The sequence below is a fragment of the Macaca fascicularis genome, chromosome 17 (genome assembly GCF_037993035.2).
Source record: "Macaca fascicularis isolate 582-1 chromosome 17, T2T-MFA8v1.1".
Lineage (NCBI taxonomy): Eukaryota > Metazoa > Chordata > Mammalia > Primates > Cercopithecidae > Macaca > Macaca fascicularis.
In genome coordinates this window covers 10,147,630-10,171,570 of record NC_088391.1, presented here as the reverse complement: position 1 = coordinate 10,171,570, position 23,941 = coordinate 10,147,630, and the positions used below count along the sequence as shown (strand labels likewise).

General features: G+C 46.6%; 1 long non-coding RNA gene across 5 annotated transcripts; it reads left to right on the top strand.

Annotated features, from left to right (window-relative positions):
• Positions 1-1,875: 1,875 nt before the first annotated feature.
• On the top strand, positions 1,876-23,535 carry LOC107127922 (uncharacterized). Of its 5 annotated transcripts, XR_012426796.1 has the most exons (5): positions 1,876-3,400; positions 4,785-11,112; positions 15,632-15,697; positions 20,864-20,962; positions 21,805-23,535. It is a non-coding gene; the product is annotated as an uncharacterized lncRNA (long non-coding RNA). The 5 variants fall into 5 exon arrangements; XR_001486303.3 differs by having other exon boundaries at positions 1,876-2,014; positions 3,092-3,400; positions 4,785-15,697; positions 20,840-23,535; XR_012426795.1 differs by having other exon boundaries at positions 4,785-15,697.
• The last annotated feature ends 406 nt before the right edge of the window (positions 23,536-23,941 follow it).

The window sequence follows — 23,941 nt, the reverse complement described above, 5'->3', positions numbered from 1 at the left end:
CATTACCTTTTCCATGATTTTGTAGCTAGAAGGAGATGGAGCTGGCATTCAAGTCCAGGGCTGTGTGATTTCTGTCCCTCCTCCTGGCCAGCCAAATCCCAGTAGTGCTCACAATTTTGTCCCCACCTAGCTGATGGAGAAGCTCGCTCCATTCATTATCCACTGTCCCACCCCTGCCCCCATTGTCTCTTCTAGTTTCCCTCTCCACTTGCTCCTTTCTTTTTTCTTTTTAAAAGATTTTAGAATTATTTATTTATTTTGAGACAGGGTCTTGCTCTGTTGCCCAGGCTTACTAAATTTATCTGGGTCCTTTGTAATTTCTGCATTCATCATAATTTTTTGGAAGAAAATTTCAAAGTAGTAGAGTGTAGTGGCACAATCATAGCTACTGCAGCCTTGACCTCCTGGGCTCAGGCAATCCTCCTGCCTCAGCCTCCCAAAGCTCTGAGATTACAGGCATGAGTCACTGCACCCGGCCCTTCCTCCTTTTCATCATGGTGCTCACAACAAAATAAGTGTTTTCAACTTGGGCTAAGAAGTTAAAGTTAAAGTTTTCCAACCCTTTTTCTGCAGCCAGACCTGGGTTCTGCAGCTTAAGTTGTGTATTAGATAGCTTCACCAGAATACATCATGGGCACCTCAAACATCAAAACAAAATTTACCATCTTCTCTCCAAACCCCTTCTTCTTCCTGAATTCTGTGTTTCAGTAGATGGCTCTTACAACCATACAGTAGCCCAAGCCCAAAACTGACCATGGAAAAACCCAGATTTTTGTTTCAAAACCCTGCTCTGCCACTTACCAGATAGGAGACTGTTGACCCTCAGTTTCCCAATCTGAAAAGTAGGGATAATAGTCCTACCCTCACATGGTTGCTTTCAAGGCTAAGTGATCATGTTAGTTGCTCAAAAATGAGTAATTATCATTATCATCATTGTCATTATCATCATTATTGTCATTGTCACCTCCTTATGCTCCCTTGCCTAAGTTCCACAAAAATATCCTGCACCCTCCTTTTAATTCCTTTGATTCTGCTGTTACTTTTTGCCAAAAGGTTATCCTGACATTCTAGAGCGGTGATCACTAAAGTGCCAAATCAATCCTTAGAGATTCAGGAAGAAAGTATTAGAATGTTAATTTATATTCATTTTTTAAAATCTCATCTTTTAGGTTTCTATTTATAATTTTAAAATGTTTAATAGAGTATACATACAATTTAGAAATAAATATAACTATTGATGGTACATGTTCAAAATTGTTGCGACAGCTAGATTATAAAGATAGTTGGGAGGTCACCATTCTTGGCTGGGTAAGGTGACTCTTTCTTTTCTTCCCCCAGAATGATATGCTGCTTTGTCATTATTTATTGTCTTCCTCATGGACAACATGAGGACAGGGACTGTGATTCAGTCAGGATGAATCAGCAGACAGCACGATCCACTCTAGCTACAGGAGAAATGGATTTATTATAGGTGATTGACCCACAGCAGAGGTCCCTAAACTTTAGGGCATATCAGAATCATCTAGAAGGTTTGCTAAAGTCAAGCCTACTGGGTCTAACCCCGAGAATTTCTGATCCAGCAGGTCTGGGGTGGGGCCCAAGAATTTGCATTTCTAACAAGTTCCCAGGTACTGTTGGTCCAGAGCCCACCCTTGGAGAACCACTGGGCTACAGAATGATGGCAAGGGCTGGAGAGGGAGGCTACAGAGTGGGTCCAGGTGCAGTCTCAGAACCATACTGCAAAACTGGCCTAGTCAGGTAGCTGCTGTATCTGCTGCTTCCACTGTGAACTCAAAAACCACATTGCCTGTGCTGCAGGCCGGAAAGCTGCTGAACCAGGAAGCTGTGCTGATGCTGCTGACTGCCCCTGAGGTTAGAGATTGACTAGACATAGTGCCACTGTCACCCCTGCTGGAGAAGGTCCAAAGCATCTCCACCTCTGTGCTTCCAGAGGGGCAGTGTGGTAGCCACTTAAAATGCCCAGGCTGTACCATGCACCAGAGCGTCTGCCTGGGTAAGCTGCTATTATTATTATAATCGACCTGGAAGACTACTCGGGGAAAACCCTAGTGCAAGGGACTTTGGAGGAAGAGGTCTTCAGTGTTTCAGCCTTTGGTGCACAGGAAATCTTGCTAGGAGGAGGTTGGAGTGGTTTTGCGTGAGGCGAGAGCAACGTCTGCTGCAGACTGTTTTTCATGTTGTCTCCTGGTATGGTGCCTGAGCTCTAGGACTTGGCACGTAGAAGGCCCTCTTCCTTTTCCTTCCTCAACCTGCTAGTCTCAGCCACTCCTCTGAGCACATACAGTATGCTGAAGTGTTTCAGCGTTTCAAGTGGGCTCTTGAGCATGCTGGGTATCCAGGGAGACCAGAATTCTTGCAGTGACAAGTCTGCCCGGGCTATTTCCATCTAGGAGTCAGTCCCACTTAGCTCACTGGGGGATCTAGGGTACATGCGTTTTCCTAGAGTGACCTCCCCCTACCCCCTTCCCTCCACATCCTCGTCTCCAGAGCCTGGAACCCTGGGATGCCACCTTGGTCTTGAGAATCTCTGAGGCTGAATCCGTTTCTAGGAGGGAGACCTGAGGTTCTTCCACAAATGAGGTGGGGAGGGGTTGGAGGGAACTGTATTGTTTCTAATACATCCTTCACACAACAGGTGCAAGTATAGAGAGTTCCAGCTTAAACTTTAGGATGATGTAACAGTGACAGGCATTTAGTAGAAAGTGCACTTCAGGGCTGGGCCTGGTGGCTCACGCCTGTAATCCCAGCACTTCGGGAGGCCGAGAAGGGCGGATCACGAGGTCAAGAGATCAAGACCATCCTTGCTAACACAGTGAAACCCCGTCTCTACTACAAATACAACAAATTAGCCAGGTGTTGTGGCACACACCTGTAGTTCCAGCTACTCGGGAGGCTGAGGCAGGAGAATCGCTTGAACCCGGGAGGCGGAGGTTGCAGTGAGCCGAGATGGCACCACTGCACTCCAGCTTGGGCAACAGAGCAAGACTCCGGAGCGAGACTCCATCTCAAAAAAAAAAAAAAAAAAGAAATAGTGCACTTCAGATTCTGAAGACTGGCCTTTATCCCACAGGCAAGGGATATGCTGTATGACACTCTCTCGATGCTGGGCAGTGGCTGCGAGCCGAAGCGCCCAGGCAGCCCTGCCCTCAGAAGGGTAAACCACGGACACCTGATGCCTTCCTGAAGGAAGAGCGCTCAGCCTGCCAAACCAGCAAGTGCTGATGCTCCAGCGCCTTCTTCCCGCGGTTCTCGAGTCTCAGCAGAAGAGAGAAATTGATGACCCTGTCGTTGTAGCAGCCCCATCACCCAGCAATTAATTTTAGTTCAATGCTTCAAACGCTCTTCAGGCGCAGTGTGCGTTCAGCTGTGTCAGCTAATGGTGAGTACCCGGACAACCATTCTGTTTCACATTCAGTACAGTATTCAATAAATCACATGAGATACTCAACCCTTTATTAGAACATAGATAGGCCTGTGTTAGATTATGTCGCCCACTGTAAGCTAATGAAGGGTTCTGAGTACATTTAAGGGAAGCGAGGCTGAACTCTGATGTTCGATAGGTTAGGTATATTCAAGGCATTTTAGACTTTCAATATCTTCAATTTACAATGGCTTTTATAGGGATGTCGCTCCACTGTAGGTCGAGGAGAATATGTAGTCAAGTTGCCTGTTCATGAGCACATTTTAGGTCAAGGTGTCTTTCACGCAGCTTCTTGGGTTTGCTCCTTCCTTTTGAGTTTGAGCCTGGGGGTGTGTGTTGAGGATAAAAACCAGGTGTGGGCCAGGTGTGGTGGCTCACGTCTGTAATCCCAGCACTTTGGGAGGCCTTTGTGGGAGGATCTCTTGAACCCAGGGGTTCGAGATCAGTCTGGGAAGGTGACAAGACCTTGTCTCTACAGAAATAAAATAAAAATAAGGAAATTAGCCAGGCCTGGTGGTGCATGCCTGTAGTCCCAGCTACTTAGGAGACAGAAGCAGGAGGATCACTTGAGCCCAGGAATTTGAGGCTGCAGTGAGCCATGATGACACCACTGCACTCCAGCCTGAGCAACAGAGTGAGACCCTGTCTGTATTTAAAAGAGAGAGAGAGACACGGGGGGGGGGGGGAGAGAGAGAGAAAGAGAGAGAGAGAGAGAGAGAGAGAACAAAGAGCAGGTGTGACTAGAGCTCAGGAAATCCTCCCTCTGGTAAGCAGTCCCAGCCTTCTATTGAGGCTGCCACCACTGCCATCGGCAGCGTTTGCAGACCATGACATACACAAACTGTTGTAAAATTTTGGCAGTGCTCATAGTGTCAGAGCCAAGCTTTGAAACAGCAAGGCAGCAGGAGACAGTGGGAGGAGGGTGGGATTAGAGACAGAAGGTCTCCGGGTTTGAATCTTTTCTCTCTATTGGCTGGTTGTGTGACTCTTGTCTCAGCTTCTTGGGCTGTACAAAGAGAAAACTAACACCTGCCTGAGGGACTTGTGATAATTTAATGTAGAGTGTTTGACATGTTATTGAATATTAGCAATTGCCGATATTTATAATGAAGAGCCGATATTTATAATGAAGAGCACTGGAAGCTGTCACAGTTCTCATAGTTTATTTTGCATTTGCTTATAAGCATCCTGTGCTCATCTCAGTGTCTGTGTGGTCTTAGTGGGATGCTGACTAGATGAATACTTGTAAACTTTACTCATTTGGGATCTCAAATGGGACAAGGGATAAAAATTATTTTTTATATTGTATATTTATTTAGTAAGTGAGCACTTTCCTTTTTAGGCACTGGAGATACAGAAATGAAAGAGACAACATGCCCTCAAGGATCTCACAGTGTGTGGGTGAGGTGGACACACACACGTATCTAAGCACATAACAGTGAGAGGTGCGTGGTCACGAGGATGTGACGTGGAGCTGAGAGCCCAGAGGAAGGGCTCTGGGTCAGGCATGGTCAGAACACACTCGGCCATGAAAGTCTTTGAAGGTGGTGAAGGGGTGAAGATGGTGAGAGGATTCCAGGGCTGGGAGAGGTACTCTCCCTACACGTTCTAACCGACTGGCCGTGGGGAGGAAGCTGGAGGTGAGGATGCGGGTAGCGCCTGGGTTTTTGCCTCATGTGACTGGGTGGATGGTCACACTTCGGCCATGCTGTCTTTGAACTCAACACCACCCAAATCATAGGATATTCCTAGTAATATTGATTTCCGCTAGATTACTTTTGGTACCGGAGTTTTAAGGGCAGAAGTCTTTGTCCCTTTTATTCCCCAACAGGAAGCCATTCTGGGCCATTTATTTACTGTTAACTTACTTGCACAGCCCACTGGAGAATGGAGGGGTGTGAGTGTGGGAACCTGGGTGAGGGCTGCACCAGACTGTCACCAGGACAGTCCTCAATGCTGCCTGGCTTAGCCACATTGCCAAAAACATATGCCCATAGGTTGTGAAATGTTCAATATTGTATTGTATGGGAGAAATACAAAGAGGAGAAAGGACTGAGTTGAAAAGGTGGTCTGATCAGGAATCTCAACCCACTGGCTTACAGACCAGGAACCATTCTAGCCAATGTATGGAAGGAACAGAAATGGGAAACAAAAACATTTAAATTATATTTTTCTCTAATTGCAATAAACTTGGAGGAAAGCTATTTTCTTACTTTGAGCTTTACTTCCAATTACGATGAATGCAGAGATTAATTACAAAGGACCTGGATAAACTAAAAATCATTTACAGCATTTTTTTTTTTTCGAGACAGAGTCTCGCTCTGTCCTCCAGGCTGGAGTGCAGTGGCACGATCTTGGCTCACTGCAAGCTCTGCCTCCCAGGTTCACGCCATTCTCTTGCCTCAGCCTCCCGAGTAGCTGGGACTACAGGCACCCGCCACCACGCCCGGCTATGTTTTTTTTGTATATTTGGTAGAGACGGGGTTTCACGATGTTAGCCAGGATGGTCTCGATCTCCTGACCTCGTGACCTGCCTGAGCCCCACAAAGTGCTGGGATTACAGGCATGAGCCACTGTGACTGGCCTCTACAGCATATTTTAAAAGGCAAAAAGGTATTTTAAAATTCATGTTGGAAGACGTAGGCTCTAGCTGGGGCTGAGACAGATGATTCAAGTGTCTTTTTTATTTTATTGCGCACTGAGGGTTGAAGCTGCAGAGCATGTGTGCTTACCATTGTGTGTGCACATGTGCATACATGTGTCTTACACCAAAGACTGAAATCTCAAAGACGCTCCAGTGAGCAGGTGTAACTGTTATGCTACAAATGAACAGGCGTATTGTAGATTGCTGTTATACAGTTCTTTTCTTCATACATACCTTCCTGGTATAACGTTTTTTTCCTGAAAGCAAACAATTTCTACTATTGGATTCTCGAGTGTATCATTAAGCTTCTCCAAACACAAATAACATCTACTATGCTTTAAAAGTAATGGCCCACACAGCTATTTATCTGTGTGACTCTTTATCTGTTTATACCTTTGCCTGTTTTCATCTTCAAGCAAATGGGGGATCTCAGAAGCCTTAATGAAGTAACTATCCCTGAACACTCAATAGTCAGAATCCAGCCGTCAAATCAACACCAAGGTATATACCGGGGAAAGGAAGGTTTTAGGTGAACTCCTAGCTGCATGTCTGGTTAACCTGCAACCACACAAAGCAGCCAGGGCAAAGGTGTGTCCCGATGCTTTGTGGTGTACTTGGAACTCCACAGCCAGAAGATTAGATGTTGTTTGCTTACTGTTCAAAACAAGAGGTGTAAAGGAAGTTCAGCAACAACCGAAAGATGACTCGTAATTTGTAACTGACTGGCTATGCTTGGCGAGCCTGGTGTATTTATAATCTTTCAAAGTCAAGCGCAAAGGCTCCCAAGCCTGATGCGTCACCCCACTGCAGAATTCCTGTTGATCACGCTGGTTGTCACCATAAAGCCTGAGCAAAAGTAAACTTTTCTGTCCCAAGGGTTTCCTTGTACTGAAAGAGCCACTGCTTGAGGCTTTTTACAGGATCACAGCCAATGTCTGTTTCATGTGGCAGGTCCCTGGGGACTGTAATTGCAGAAGTATAACCTGGCGGTTATGCCACATGGCCCAAGAAACTGCCAGGGGACCAACGTGCTTCCTGCCAGACGACCTTTTGCAGCTGAAGGCACTAGTGCCCCATCTGCGGTCGCTGTCTCTGTATGAACAATTCTCTGATGTTCCCTGGGCAAAAGGACGTGCTTGTTGACAACAATGAGTCAAAACTTGGAACCCTGAGCCCTCGCTCTGCCACCATGTCACTTTCCTGTTAATGGAGTGACTTGGTTAGGTGTTAATTAACAAAGGTTTTTGTTTTTATGAAACAAACTGTTTTTAAGTATTAGGCATTTCCTACCTTTGAATCAACTCAGAGCTCATTTCCTACTAAAATGGTAAGTGATATCAATATAAGGATGTGGAAGGTTTGCCCAGTTTAAGCATTGGGATTGGAGGCCTAAGCTGCATGGCTGAGGGGATTTGGGCCACAAATGGTCTCACTGGTTGAGGACATGGATGCTGGAGATGCTCAAGTCTGGGCTTCTTTGTCTCTCTAGCCTCAGTATTCTCATCTGTAAAGTGGGGTGATGTGAGAAGTCGATGAACTAATATTCATTAGCACATGAATAATGACAGCTAATACTTGTGTGGCCCCCACTACATGCCAGGCACTGTTTTTCTGTTAACTCATTTATTCCCCAGAGCAGTCCTATGAGGGAAGTACTATTGTTGTCAGTCCCATTTTACAGATGGAAAGCTGAGGCACAGAAAGGTTAGTAACTTGCTCAAGGTCATGCAACTACTAACTGGCACACCTGGGATTTGAACCTATGCCTGACTGTAGAACCCGTGTTCTTATGACGCCAAGTTGCACCTTTTGTAAGACAGGCAGTCGGTGGCATGCACTTGGTAAGTACTCAGTAACGATCAGAATGGGGTATACGGCGGATCACCTGGAACAGAAGCCATGTTTGTCACCTCTGTTGGCTATGGCGCAAGGCATGGGTGACCTGTAAGGGCCTCATAGTACTGTCTACTTATCAAATACTCAGCTTCTTAGCTGTGGCCGCAGGAGACTGGGGCAACCAGAAGTCTGGTAGGGTGTCAAGCCAATAGTCATCCTGGGGATGAGATGCCACCAGATCGCTGCTGACTTGAGCCAAGCTGGTGGTGGGCACTTCAGGCCATGCAGGGAACCAGGCATGAGAGCAGGGTGTGACAGGGGAGAGACACTTGGTCTATGTGTGTGTGTATGTGTTTAGGGAGGCAGATGGGAGCCTCAGGTGATTTCGGGTATCGGGAAAGATAGCTTGGGATGGGGAGTTGGGTCTCAACCCTCGTCTCTCACTCAGGTCTACTCCTAACTGGAGACACTGAGATGGAGAATCAGGGATGAATGCAAGAAGCTGACGGGAGCCATCCCATCCCCACAGCTATGTGTTAGGGAACATGGGGGATGTTTTAATAGTGAAGAAATGCCCATAGGATGTTTGGGGGTGGTGATGACTTCTGGTATTTCCTTTCAAAAGGCTGAAAATACTGACAGTGTTGTGCTGAAACTGGCTTTAGATTTTCACCCTGTTTGTCATTCTGCTCTAAGACTGGCCGGGCACTATTCTAGCGGATGGAGATTCAAAGACAGTAAACACATAAACATATAACAAATCAACAGGGTCATCCAGAAGTAAGCACTGGGGTCATGGGAGCTTTGGGATGGAAGAGGCGGGCTCAGAGACGGTGGGGAATAACAGCTGAAGGGCAGCCTTCGAGGCAGCTGGAGGTGGAAGCATGATCAGGTTTAGGACAGGAAGGCAAGGGATGAGCAGTTGCATCTTGATGGGGCTTAAAATGTCAGGCCAGGCGAGGCAGAAGATAAAGGTGGGGAGGGAGGGCCAGGTGTAATATATATTTTATTAAATTTTTTTTTTTTTTTTTTTTTTGAGAAGGAGTCTCCCTCTGTCACCCAGGCTGGAGTGTAGTGGCACCATCTTGGCTCACTGTAACCTCCCCAACCTGGGCTCAAGCAATTCTCCAGCCTCAGCATCCTGAGTAGCTGGGATTACAGGCGCCCGACACAATGCCCAGCTAATTTTTTGTATTTTTAGAACAGAGAGGGTTTCGCCATGTTGGCCAGGCTGGTCTCGAACTCCTGACCTCAGGTGATCCACCTGCCTTGGCCTCCCAAAGTTCTGGGATTACAGGTGTGAGCCACTGCGCCTGACCTAGGTGTAATACATAAAGGAGTTTGTGCTTTATTGGCTGGTCAGAAACGTTGGTGTCATTAGATGTCTGAGTTGCTTATTTATTATCATTATTTTATTTTTTAGAGACAGGGTCTCACTCTGTCACCAGACTGGGGTACAGTAGTGTAATTATGGCTCACTTCAGCCTTGAACTCGTGGGCTCAAACCATCCTCCTGCCTCAGCCTCCCAAAGCACTGGGATTACAGGGGTGAGCCAGCACACCTGCCTCCAAGTTGCTTTGTAAACAGATCCTCCTGGCAGCAGTATGGAGGATGAAATTCCTGAGAGAAAAAGCCGAGCCAGGGATATCTGTTACAGGAAATCCAGATGAGATGATGAGGGCTTAAGACTGAGATCACGGGAAAGCCAGGTAAAAAAAAGTAAGTAGGACTTGAAATGTGATTGGTCATTGAATGAGGCGCTGGGAGACAGAGAATGAAAATTCAAGGACAGCTTCCAGGTTTCCAGCTCAAATGGCCAAGTAGGTGGTGGTAACAGCCACTAGTTCACAATCACAGGGAGTGGGTAGCTGGGTTGGAGCAGGAAATGATGGGGTTAGCAGGGAACATGCTGAGTTTGAGGTGCCTGATGAGTATTTAGGGGGAAGGCCCAGGAGGCAGTTCCAGAGGCCTTAGTTAACAGCATCTGCATCTAGTGCATTACTGAAGCCTCAGAGAAGAGATGGGCTTGGCTGGGGAGAGAGTGAGTAGGGGGTAGACCAGTGCTCCAAGGAGAGGACTCAGCAGTGCCGGCAGCCTGAGGCTAGGGTGCGTCAGCTCAAGGCATCTGGTGTGGCCCGGGCTCTGGTGGGCAAAGACGCTGGGGCCTACACTGGCTTTGCAGGAGAATAGGGCACAGCCGGCCTCTTTCAGGGATTGGTGCATTGGGTCTCAGTTTCAGGTGCAGGGCTGGAGGGAAGGGTGGGATTGAGGAAGAGAAAAAGGTCACAGCCCTCTGCTGGCTACAGGGGCTCTTTGAAAGGGGAGCATTTAAACGTTAGTGAAACATCTTTAAAGGTCCTGTTCATTGAGGGTCCAGGTAGCGGTTCCTTTTTTTTTTTTTTTTTTTTTTTTGAGATGGAGTCTCACTCTGCCGCCCAGGCTGGAGTGCAGTGGTGTGATTGATCTCCGCTCACTGCAACCTTCGCCTCTCGGGTTCCCGCAATTCTCCTGCCTCAGCCTCTCAAGCAGCTGGGATTATAGGCGCCCGCCACCACGCCCGGATAATTTTTGTATTTTTAGTAGAGATGGGGCTTCACCATGTTACTCAGGCTGGTCTCAAACTCCTGACCACAGGTGATCCACCAGTCTCGGCCTCCCGAAGTGCTGGGATTACAGGTGTGAGCCACTGTGCTCGGCCCCAGGTTGAGGTTTTTAAGCAGATGACGAGGTAGAACTCACCTGTTTGCCTTTTTCCAATTGTGCGTGCGCTCCTCCTCCCACGGGCCTGAGATTCTGACAGGTGTGTGACAGGCGTGGGAGTTGTCCTTCGGGAGCTGGCAGTGAGGGATCCATTTTGTGGACCAGAGTCTCCGTGGGACGATTCTGATGCATCCTTAACTGATGGAGAATGCACCATTTGCAGTGAGGGAAGCAGTGCTAATGGGAGAGAAGGCTTGGGACCCTCCTTTGTATTTTGCACCCCTGGGTTGAACCATTTTCCCCCAGCACTTAAAGTGCCCCGCTCCAGCCTAGTCACGGCACACAGTCCCACCGTTTAGAATCTCCACAAGTTCATTCACACTGCAGGTCAACAACCACATAATCATCACTCAGTCACGCCGCGTGTGAGGAAGGTGAGGGGCAACACCTGAAGCCATGGGACTCTGCAGAACACCATGGAACATTGAGGTAACTTTTTCTTTTTTTTTTGAGATGGAGTTTCACTCGTCGCCCAGCCTAGATGCAATGGCGCTATCTTGGCTCACTGTAACCTCCGCCTCCCGGATTCAAGCAATTCTCCTGCTTCAGCGTCCCAAGTAGCTGGGATTGCAGGTGCGCACCATCATGCCTGGCTAATTTTGTGCTTTTAGTGGAGATGAGGTTTCACCATGTTGGCCAGGCCGGTTTCAAACTCCTGACCTCAGGCGATCCACCCTCCTTGGCCTCCCAAAGTGCTGGGATTATAGGAATGAGTCACCGCACCCGGCCTTGATGTACTTTTTCTATTAAATGATCTAAGAACAATTTAACGGGCAGAAAGTATGACTGTAATAAATGTGTGCAATCCAAAACTACCACCCACCGTCCATGAAAATACAAAAGCCAAGCTGTCATGCCAAATCTAATTGGTTACTTCTGTTTCTCTGCTAATAGTTGTTAGCTCCACTCATTTATTTGTTTTATTGTATCAGTGTCCACTGTCAGCTAAGTAAGACCAGGTGCTGAAATTTTCAGAAACATTTGAGGGAACATTTTCAATGGAATCTATTGAAGTTGAGGTGCTTTTAGTACACTAGTACAACTGCACCACCCCTGAGTGTTAGCAATAAGGCAATGATTTAATTTTACTGTGGAACTCCCAAGTCCAGCGTATGGAATAAATTCAGGATTATAGTTTGAGAACTACTGGCTTAAAGAGTCCCGTTTCTTGCTTCTTTAGCTGTCAAACAGTGACTGTGATATGTGTATATATATATATACACATATATATATTCCTGGCCCAAGTGATGGGCAAGCTTCGAAGCAGATGAGGACTGCAGTCAAAACTAACTGTGCCCCCTGAGTGTTCTAGCTCTGAGGATTTGGTCCCTGGCTTCTTCCTTCAATCTGCACCATCAAGAAGCATTCTTGGCCAGGTGCACTAGCTCACGCCTGTAATCTCAGCATTTTGGGAGGCCGAAGTGGGTGGATCACTTGAGGCCAGGAGTTCCAGACCAGCCTGGCCAACATGGTGAAACGTCGTCTCTAAAAATACCAAAATTAGCTGGAAGTGATGGCTCATGCCTGTAATCCCAGCTATTCAGGAGGCTGAGGCACAAAAACTGCTTGAATCTAGTAAGAGGAGGTTGCAGCCAAGATCACACCACTGCACTCCAACCTGGCCAACTGAACGAGACTGTGTCTCAGAGAGAGAGAGAGAGGAAAAAAAAAAAATCATCCTTCTAGGTGCTGCACATAGGTCACGTGCTAAAATCAGCATTCCAAGGGCCAGAAGGACTTCCAGAGGCATCTTTCAGGTGCGGACACTAGTTCAGAGCCTCACAGATAGCTCCAGTTTCTGCCCAAGTACGTTCAGGGCCTGGGAATTCACTACTTCCCCCTAAAAAGGTTCTTATGAACCATCATCTCCCATCTCCACCCTCTAAAACCACCTAGTTCTTAACTTCTGCTTTGTTTTTGCTATCAGCACTCTCTGCCTTGTACTGTTATTTGGATACTTAACTGTCACACAGTGGTAAGGGCTTAGGTTTTGGAACCATTTGCGTTAGAATCCCAGCTCCATATTTATCTTCACCATTTACAAGCCACGTGACCTTGGCAAGTTACTTAACCTCTCTGAGCCTCAGTTATCACCTATATGGGATGGGAATAACCTTAGGGTCTATTTCAAGGATTATTCGGAGGTCTAAGGTAATGGGAGGAACCTGCTTGACGTGTAGAAAGCTCTCAGTACGGCATAGATATTATTATTATTCCTCTGCTGGACTACAAAATCTCTGAGGGCAGGGACCTCTTCCTGGATATCTTTGAACCCCTCCATAACAGTGGGCAAAGTGTCTGTCAGAGGGATTTAATGAATGCATCACACAAAAGAGACTGTACTGAACAAGAGAGACAGGAAGCTTGGATAATTATTTGAATATCTGTAGTCATCAGAAGGCTTATAAATGTAAAGCCAAAGCTCCTGCCAAAGAACTGTGGAGCAGAAAACAAAACCCAGAGCAGAATGTCAAGAGCAAGGATGTGTTGGGACAGGAAATGGAGTCGAGATTGGGAGAGGTCATGCAGAATCAGGTCACATTCTGGAGGGAAGAAGGAGCAAAGGCACAGGATGAGTGAGTGCTAATTAAGGTGGCCAAAGAGAACAGCGTGGTGCTGTAAATGCCGGCAGAGCAGGGAGCCCTGCTGCCAACCTGACCCCACACAGGCATGTTGATGAAAATGGAAAAACATGGCTGGAGTTAATGATAATGTATTATAGATTGCAAAATCACTAGAAGAGAGGGTTTTGAATGTTCTCATCCCAAAGAAATCATAAATGTTTAAGGTACTGGATGTGTTAATTACTCTGATTTGATCATTACACAATGTACACTTGTACTGAAACATCACACTGTACCCCAGAAGTATGTGCAATTATGTCAATCATAAATTTAAAAATTAAATTTTTTTTAAAAAAGGAAAAACAATCTTTTCACCGCACAAATCATTTTCTGAGCCTGCACATTGGCATTCAGCTTTCCTCCTACGCTTGTGGCCTTAAGAGGAGGAGTATGACTGGCAGCGCGGCAGCCTCTCGATATTTACAGACCCCGGCGCTCACTCCTGGCTTCAATGCTGTTTTCAGCTGGAGCCTCTTCCTGCCATTCCTTTCCTCTCTGCATGGCTGCTGATGCTCATCCGGGAGCAGGAAATGAGTGCATTCTTAGGCTTTTCTGCAATTAGTCTTCTAAAGAGAAAAACAAAATCAAACAAGAAAGAAAACCGAATGTTTAGGGATATTCTAAAAACTTGTACAGGCTGGCTATTGACGGAGGCCAGTAAAGAAAGGTGGAGGCTGACGACTCAGCCCCCTGGATTGGAGGTTTGTGGGAATTTATCTCGGGCTTTCTTATGTTTATTCTATACTTCCAAATAACTTGGAAGGTTTCTTTGGAGATTCCAACATGGGAGAGGAGGCCCTTGCAAACTCTCTTGACTATGCAGCGCCCCATCTTTTGCGGGGAGAAAATGGCTTTGGGACAGCATGCAGAGGGGACAGGGCCACTCTCAAATCTCCACCCCTTAGATCACTGTGTCACCGCTGAGGTAGGGGTGTGCTGAATAAATTAAAGGTGTTATTGTAAATTGGAAGTGCGCTAGAGCCAGGTTGCAGAGGCACACTCTCAAAGCCGCCTTCAGTGAAACCACGGAAATCTCCAAATACTACACATTGGGGCTTTTTTCTGCTTCCCTGAGAACCAGCTGATAATTTACTGGCATGTCACTGCATGTAAACAAAATCCAAGAGCAATCAGTTAACCTGCTGGACTGGACAAGGAGTTTGGCATAAAACTGGCCAGATAAACAGATAAACCTTCCATTAAGGAAGGTCTCCCTTCCTTAATGGAAGCCTGATAGGAATGAGGCCCACGGTGACTCAGCAGCTCGTTCCCTTTACTGCGTAGCCTTGGAAGTAATGGAGTGGGCTTTCATGATTTTGCTTCTTTCTTCTTTTCCACTGAAATGGAGGCCTCCAGTTGCAAAGCTCTCCATTGTCAGATTACGCCGCCTGATGGGCATGAAAAGTCCACAAAAGAGAATTTTCTGATGTGAGAATGGAGAGTGTTGCCTGTAACTAGTGGCTCCAGATCCCTGTGGTGGCAGTTTAAGGCAGGTGGGAAGGCTCTAGACGCGTGGGACTGGAGTCTTGTGTTCTCTGCCTCCCAGCTGAATTCTGACTCCTCTTTCAGCCTTGTACCAGTTTCCCTTCAGTGACCATCAGCACGTAGAAGTGCTGTTGAGGCTGGAGAGTGGTGAGTTCAGTTTCAAGGTGCACTCTAGAGATCAGGCCTGTGTGTATTTTTGGAACTGCCCTCCATACATTCCAAAAACTGAAAGCTTCGAGGTCCACTCGACCAGCTGACCTAGTTTTTCAGCTAAAAGACCATGGCCTGGCCTCCTAAAGTCCTATGTCTATAGATTCCAGCCAGGTGGGACCCATGGTGCCCATTTTGTTAATTCCGAAGCACAGCATGGTGTCGGAGAAAAAGGACGGAATTTGGAATACAGGAGTTTGGAGTCAGACTTAGGTTGAAGGCAAAACAAATCTTTCGTGTCGAAGTCGGAAGGGGATGGGGGTTTACTGAGAAAGGGCACAAGGAGACGTCCTGAGTGATGGAAAGATCTTTTCCCTTTTGGGGTGGTAGTTACACAAAGTGCATCCCTTTGTCAAAATCCATCAGACTGAATACTGAACATCTGTGTCTTATTGAATGTAAATTATGCAGCAGTTTTTAAAAGGACAGGTTCCAGTCCTGGCCCTGCCTCTTATTTACCATCTAGAGAAGTTCCTCACCTCTTTGAGACTCAGTTTCTTTTTCTATTAAATGGAAGTAGTGCTTATACCCGTGCTTATATTCAATAAGATCATGCAAGCAAAAGCGCTTTGTAAATGACAAACAGCCTCGATGAGCAGATCACTCCTATCATTATTCTTTCCATCCAGCCGCCTCCTGGAGCAGATTGTTAAGCTGATGAGAGTCTGGGCTGTGCCTCGCCACTTGCCTTGGAGGTTAGTGTTTATCTATTTTAAGGAGACTCTGGAGATATCAAAATGCTGCAGAAAAGCAAATGGAATATGGATGTGCCAGGGAGAGGAGGACGGGCTGGAAGGGAACAGCTGGGGAGAAAGCTCTCAATCCAGCTCAGCAGTAGGGCCGGGCGGGTGCCGAAAGGGAGTCGCTAAATGCCTGAGAGAGAATCGTGACCAGTAAAAGCAGCATGAGTTGAAAAAAAAAAAAAATCACATCTTGCCGAACAAATTGGGTCACATTCGTGACGGAGTTAGTCACTGAGAGCAGAGATGGGAAAGCAGTTTCAGGGCAAAATGCAAAAGATTTGGGGACCCTGGTGACTCAGCTGAACGTGGCAAAGGTCACTTGGGCATCCTGGCCTGGGTTGGGGGTTAAATAAAGGCTCTTCCTGTGGCTTCTGCTATGAGTCTTAGCATACTTTTGATTTGAACTTGAACTTGATCTTTACTCCTTAATGGCCACCACAAGCTAGCTTTTTTTCTTTTTCTCTCTTTTTTTTTTTTTTTTTTTTTTTTGAGACAGGGTCTTGCTCTGTTGCCCTGGTATTACCCAAGCTCACTGCAACCTTGACTTCCTGGGCTCAAGCAATCCTCCAACCTCAGCCTCTCAAGCAGCTGGGACTACAGGCACGCGCCACCATGCCTGGCTAATTTTTAAAATATTTTTTTGTAGAGACGAGGGTCTCACTGTATTGCTCAAGCTGGTCTTGAGGCTCACCTCAGCCTCCCAAAGAGCTGCGATTGCGGGCATGAGACACTGAGTCTGGCCTACAAACTACTTTACATCAGAATCAAGAGCACAGTGTACAGTTTTAAAAAGGAAAATCTTAGAAAGAAGCCGAGTTAAGTGGAGGCTGAGAAAGCAGGAAGGCCATTCCGGAGTTCACCCTCGGAATTCAAGTGGGAGGTGACAACGGCCTGAACCCAGCCAAGCTTTTTCATGATTATGCCGACAAAGTCCTTTTGGTTTAGAAACATTTAACCCCAGAGCCAATGTCCTTTGACGATGAAATCCTATAAGATGATTGAACAGTGTCAAAATAAATGTTAAATTGTTAGCCACTAAAATAAAGTTAAAACAGGGAAAGATTTAACAGGAAGAAATAATCTAAAAGAGAAATCTGATGTGCGAAATTTTGATTTTATCCTCATTATAAACATTTTGGTGCTTTCTGCTAGCTATTTCTGCCAAGAAATGTGATATGTTGAAAAAGAAGAGGAAATGTACTCTCTCTAGATGCTGTGACTATAAAAGGCTGTTTAAAATGATAGGAATCAGTCAAGGTTCTCCCAGTGACCAAGGTTATAAAATTAGAATCTCAAACTACCAAATCAGGGTGAGAAAAAAAAAAAAAAACTTCAACAAAAGCAACATCTAAATTTATTTTATTATAATTTCCATCATCCAACAATGTTGGTGTTTCTCCGGACACATCAAATTTCTTTTCTTTTTTTTTTTTTTTGAGACAGAGTCTTGGTCTGTTGCCAGGTTGCAGTGAGGTGGTGCAATCTCAGCTCACTGCAACCTCCACCTCCCGGGTTCAGGTGATTCACCTGCCTCAGCCTCTCGAGTAGCTGGGACTAGAGGTGCGTGCCACCACGCCCAGCGAATTTTTGTATTTTTAGTAGAGACGGGGTGTCACCATGTTGGCCAGGATGGTCTTGATCTCTTGACCTCGTGATCTGCCCACGTCGGCCTCCCAAAGTGTGGGGATTACAGACGTGAGCCACCGCACCCGGCCCACACATCAAACTTCTTATGTTGTCAATTCCCTACCCTAAAATACATCCTTAAGGGAGCAAAGCTGGGGATTGAGGAGAGATCAGGTGGGGTGAGGGGCACCGTCAGAAGGCGGGGCATCTTTCCTGCCAACCTCTGAATCTGAGAGATGCCAACGGTGCATCAATATATCAATATCAATACCCAGGATGCTGAATGAAGCCTAGGTTGGAGGATCCTTCCAAACCCAGGTCTTTGTCTTGCTGGAAATCTTGTGCCCCTTCTCCTCTGCCATCCTGTCTCCCACCTCAACACTTTAGCTCTACTGCTCCATTAATTAGCACATGGAGTCTGAGGCTGGGCCTTTTGCATCCGGGCACTGGCTTCATATGGTTCCTCAACCCCCTTTGTTCACAGGTCTTCAGGAACCATGTAAGATGCAACTTCTCCCCTAGGTCTCTTGTAGGCAGGGACCCCTCAGAGGATTCCTCCTTCCAACGCCCTGGCTTTGGGGTTGACAGACTTGGGTTTGACTCGGCTTCATCCCTGATTGGCCAGTTAGTTAAGCTCTGTGAACGCTGACTTCCCTGCCTGGGAGGGTGGCACACTGACGGAAGTGGCTGAACCCATGAGCTGTAATTAGCTACTCAACACTTTTGGCAGTGACTTGATGGGAGAGCTTGATGGCAAGTTGCCCAATAGGTGACAGGAAACCAATGGATGTGAACTAAGAAGAGGGATCCACGATCCCCAGTCATGAATTTGGGACATGACTGGGATAGCCCAAAACAAAGGCTGTGTTCTTGTCCCAGATCAGCTTTCCAAGTGCAGGACTGGGACGTGTGGTTCAATGGTAACACGTGTGAAATAGATTTAGGAGTGTCTGGTCCACAGTGACTTCCTGGTGGGGACTGGGACAGGACAGGGTAATCTGGGTCAGAGTTCTTCGGTTGCAAGCAACTGAAATGGACTCTAAATCGGAAAAGGGATTTTCTGGAAAGGTATGGAATAGTTGTTGGATACTGAAGAACCAAGCTGCAGGAAAATGAGGACACCCCCGCAACCCCATCCCTGAAATGGGATCATCAGAACTTCTCTGTTCCACTGTTTTCTGTTACATTTTTCTTCCAAATGCTCAAAACTCTGGAAGCTAGAGTCTGAAGGCCTAAACTGGGTTCTGTGTGCTACCATCCTCTGAGTGGGAGGGGCAGGGAGAACCAGGACTTCTCAGAATAAGGAAGAACAGCTCTCTAATGAGAAATCACAGTGCTTTTACCCAAAAAAAAAAGCGGGAGGGTGTGCTTGACAGGCCAAAGCAAGGGATCTCCGGGATGCTGATTTTAGAAAGGTGCACAGAAAAACAGGGAGATGATTCCACGCTACTCCTTCCTGGCCAAGATCAGGCCAAGTTCTGGGCAATACACTTTCTGAGACTTGTGACTGCTTGGAGTGAGAAGGGATAGGTTCAAAAACAGCAATTAAGTTGCAAATATCTGAAAAACACGACACACAAGCAACCTTGAGAGAATTGAAGAGATCGAACCCAAAGGAGAGAAGACCGAGTTGGCGTTTAATTGCAGCCCTCAGGCTCTGTGAGGCTTAGAATGTAGATGGAGGACAATTTTGTATTCACTGGTTGTGAAAGGAAGACCTAAAATCAAGAAACAGGAGCAGATTAAAGAGGAACACATTTTATCCCATTATATGTAAGATCTTTCCAAGGAATGAAATGAACTGAGTTGTAAGGTAGGAACTTCCCATTTCTGGGAAACCTCGGATGCTCAGTTACCTTTAGCAATAAGCACACTCCTCAGGATGGATCACAACCCGTCTGGGTGCCATGGCCCTGCTGCTGAAGATGCTGACCTAATAATGGTGATTCAGGGCCAGAAACTGCACTCCCTGTTTGGCCACATCTGCCAAAGAGCACTTTTCTGAATGTGGAGTTCTAGACATGGACAATGTGAGTGATGATGGGGAGAACAGGAAAGGCCTCCTCTGTACTCCTAACCACCTGCCCAGGCCCTACATGGTGCAAGCCCGCCGTGCGCAGTGCCTTACGTGACAGCGCTGCTTCACCAGAGGACTTCTTTTGAGATGTGTTGCATTGACCCACTTCCTTCTACACACCTTCCAATGGGAATGGCATGACATCTTACTTTATCTCTGCACAATATTCAATGAATACATATTGAGTCTCTACGGTGATACCTATGCTTAGGAAGCTAGAGCATACATATTTTAAAACGTCATGTTGTACATGTAAAAATATATATATATATAGTCACTTAAAACATAAAAATAAGTAAAAAGGAAGCTAGGGTATCAGAGTTGAAAGGACCTTTTGGCCGGGCGCGGTGGCTCAAGCCTGTAATCCCAGCACTTTGGGAGGCCGAGACGGGTGGATCACGAGGTCAGGAGATCGAGACCATCCTGGCTAACACGGTGAAACCCCGTCTCTACTAAAAATACAAAAAAAAACTAGCCGGGCGAGGTGGCGGGCGCCTGTAGTCCCAGCTACTCGGGAGGCTGAGCCAGGAGAATGGCGTGAACCCGGGAGGCGGAGCTTGCAGTGAGCCGAGATCCGGCCACTGCACTCCAGCCTGGGCGACAGAGCGAGACTCCGTCTCAAAAAAAAAAAAAAAAAAAAAAAAAAAAAGGACCTTTTGTGATCAGTGTGTTGTTTACAATGCTTGAATATACCCAATGGCATTTCTGACAAGTTGATTTGTAGCCTGGTCTTGATTCCTTTCTGAAACTCACAACCTCCTAACATAGTCCACACACCACTTGAGTGGTTTTGGTTGCTAAAATTCTTTCTTACTGTAGGCTAAAATCTACTCACGATTTGGCCATATCTATCAAAATTTAAAATGTACCTATCCTTTGACCAGCATTCTACCTCTAACAATTTATCCTACAGATATAGTCCCCATGGGCTCAAAGACATGTGTGCAAAGATATTCATTGCAGCAAAGGACTGGAAATAATTTAAACGTTTGACCAGGGGACTGATGAAATAAATTATGGAATATTTGTACTATGAGAAACCAAGAGGCTGTTAAAAAAATTAAACCATTCTCATGCACTGACAGGGAAAAATCTAAAATTCATGTTGATTTGTGAGAAAGAGAGACTAGCTCAATAATATGTGGAGAATAATTCCATTTATGTGATAGAAAAAAAGGAGATACATGAACATATGCTTAGGTTGTACCTGGAAAGATACTGGTAACTGTTTGCCTCTGCTGAGGGCATCTATGGTAACTGGTTTCAGGGGTAGAAGGAAGAATTTTAGGTTTATACATGTATGTATATATGTATGTGTGTTTATATGCATGTATATGTGTGTGTGTGTGTGTGTGTGTATATATATATATATATTTTTTTTTCTTTTTTAGACAGAGTCTTGTTCTCTCACCTAGGCTGGAGTACGGTGGTGTGATCACAGCTCACTGCAGCTTCAACCTCCCCATGCTCAAGTGATCCTCACACCTCAGCCTCCTGAGTAGCCAGGATCACAGGTATGCACCACCACACCCTGCTAATTTTTGTAGTTTTTGTAGAGATGAGGTTTTGCCATGTGGCCCAGGCTAGTCTCAAACTCCTGGGCTCAAGTGATCTGCCCACTTCAGCCTCCCAAAGTGCTGAGATTACAGGCATGAGCCACCATGCCTGGCCGCATGTATAGATCTTAATTTTTTTAACCCTGTGCATGTATCATTTAAAAAACTTCTTTAAAAACCTGCCCTCTTAAATCCTAGCACAGGGTCCACCTGGTTCTACCTCATAAAGCTGTGCAGAACACCTGTAATCTTTCTTCTGTTAACAGCGTGCATTTGCAAACTTCTCCCGTGGGCCTTTATACCCTGTCTTCTACGGGTTAAACAAACACAGTTCTTTACATCAATGCTTCTGTCCCTGACCATCTGGTCTCCTGTCCCCTCCAGACCCAAAACAATGGGCTGTGCTGCAGCAAAATGAGGGTGTCCTCAGTGCACTGAGGCCCTTATACCATGAGAGATGACAAGTGATGTCAGGGAGAGGAACACCTGCAGAGGCAGTGCTGCCCTGGGAGGCCCTGTCCCAAGCAGTAGTGGGAGCATCTGGAAGGGGTGAATAGGGAGTGTGGGCGGGGCTGGGATGGAAGAGAGGCTAAGCATGCCGAGACCAGCTTTGCCAAGTTGTGCAGTGCATGAGGGTCCCCTAAAGGGACTAGCTGGCTAGAATGAAAGAGAAAAACCAGAATATCCTACGTTTACATGGCTACTTTATAATGTTCAAGGCATTTCGCAAACTGCGTTACATTTGTTACTTATCACAATGCTTTAAGGAAGGTATTCAGGAATTATTTTTCTCATTTCAGGAGAAAGCCTTGGCCAGAGAGTTTAAGGATTTGGGGCTGGGCACAGTGACTCGTGCCTGTAATCCTAGCACTTTGGGAGGCCAAGGCAGGAGGATCACTTGAGGCCAGGAGTTTGAGACCAGCCTGAGCAACACAGTGAGACTCCCATTTCTAAAAATAAAAAAATTAGGCCTGGCATAGTGGCTCATGCCTGTAATCCCAGCAGTTTGGGAAGCTGAATAAAGAGGATCACTTGAGGCCAGGAGTTTGAGCCCAGCCTGGTCAACATGTAGAGACTTTATCACTACAAAAAGTTTTTATTGGCCGGGCGCGGTGGCTCACGCCTGTAATCCCAGCACTTTGGGAGGCCGAGGCGGGCGGATCACAAGGTCAGGAGATCGAGACCATGGTGAAACCCTGTCTCTACTAAAAATAGAAAAAATTAGCTGGGCACAGTGGCGGGCGCCTGTAGTCCCAGCTACTCGGGAGGCTGAGGCAGGAGAATGGCGTGAACCCGGGAGTCGGAGCTTGCAGTGAGCCGAGATTGCGCCACTGCACTCCAGCCTGGGCGACAGAGCGAGACTCCGTCTCAAAAAAAAAAAAAAAAAAAGTTTTTATTTATTTATTTTATTGAGACAGGGTCTCAATTTGTCACTTAGGCTGGAGTGGAGTGTGCGATCACAGCTCACTACAGCCTCGACCTCCTGGCTTCAAGTCAGCCTCCCGAATAGCTGGGACTACAGGCATACACCACCATATCTGGCTAAATTTTTGTACTTTTTGTGGAGACAGGGTTTTGCCATGTTGCCCAGGCTGGTCTCTAGCTCCTAGGCTCAAGCAATCTGCCTGCCTCAGCCTCCCAGAGGCCTGGAACTGCAGGCATGAGCCACTGCTCTTGACCATTTCTTTTTTTTTTTTTTTTTTTTTTTGAGATGGAGACTTGCTCTGTCACCCAGGCTTGAGTGCAGTGGTGCGATCACGGCTCACTGTCAGCTCTGCCTCCCGGGTTCACGCCATTCTCTTGCCTCAGCCTCCCGAGTAGCTGGGACTACAGGCGCCCACCACCACGCCTGGCTAATTTTTTTGTATTTTTTTTTTAGTAGGGATGGTATTTCACTGTGTTAGCCAGGATGGTCTCAATCTCCTGACCTCGTGATCTGCCCGCCTTAGCTTCCCAAAGTGCTGGGATTACAGGCATGAGCCACCGCGCCTGGCCAGCCATTTTTAATTTAAGAGACAGGGTCTCACTTTGTTACCCAGGCTGGAGTGCAGTACCCTTACTGCAGCCTTGAACTACTGGGCTCAAGCCATCCTCCCACCTCAGCCTCTCAAGTAGCTGGGGCTACAGGTGTGCGTCCCCATGCCCAGCTAACTGAGCCACCACCATGCCACCACATGCCAGTTGTGACAAAGTGAGACCCTGTCTCTAAAAAATAATTAAATAAAATGTTTTAAAAAAGGATTTACTCTGGTGTTCTGAGTCCTTACTTCATGGACACTTTCCACTATGCAGCCTGCCACTGATTTCACATAAAGACAAACAAACCAAAAGAGACCCTTTGCTAAATTATCCCAAGTCTTACAGTCAGGAAAGACTGGAAAATGTTTTCTGTACAGACAGAGGAAACTGACCGAATGATTTCACCAGATCATCATGCACATTGGGAGTTCCAAAGCCCCACCTCACCAGTGTGATCTGCTCACTTCAGCCTCCCAAAGTGCTGAGATTACAGGCATGAGCCACCATGCCTGGCCGCATGTATATATCTTAATTTTTTTTTAACCCTGTGCATGCATCATTTTAAAAACTTCTTTAAAAACCTGCCCTCTTAAATCCTAGCACAGGGTCCACCTGGTTCCAACCCATAAAGACCCCATAAGACCCTAGGTTAGCCAGGAACACTGGGGGACCCCTTTGTCTCCATTGGCCACACCTGGGCCTGCCTCTACCAAAGGATAAGAGACCAGTTAAGCTTTCCATGTTGGAGAAAGACAAGTCCCGTCCCTATGGCTGCATAGGAGGAGCTCAGTGTGTCCTTAGGGCCAGGGGCATCTGTGGCCTGGGCCATATACCTTGGGGAATCTCTGTCCTGTGGGGTCTAGACACTCAGAGTGGCAGCTGAGAGGTGGGAAGGAGGAGGCGAGGAGGGTCACTGGC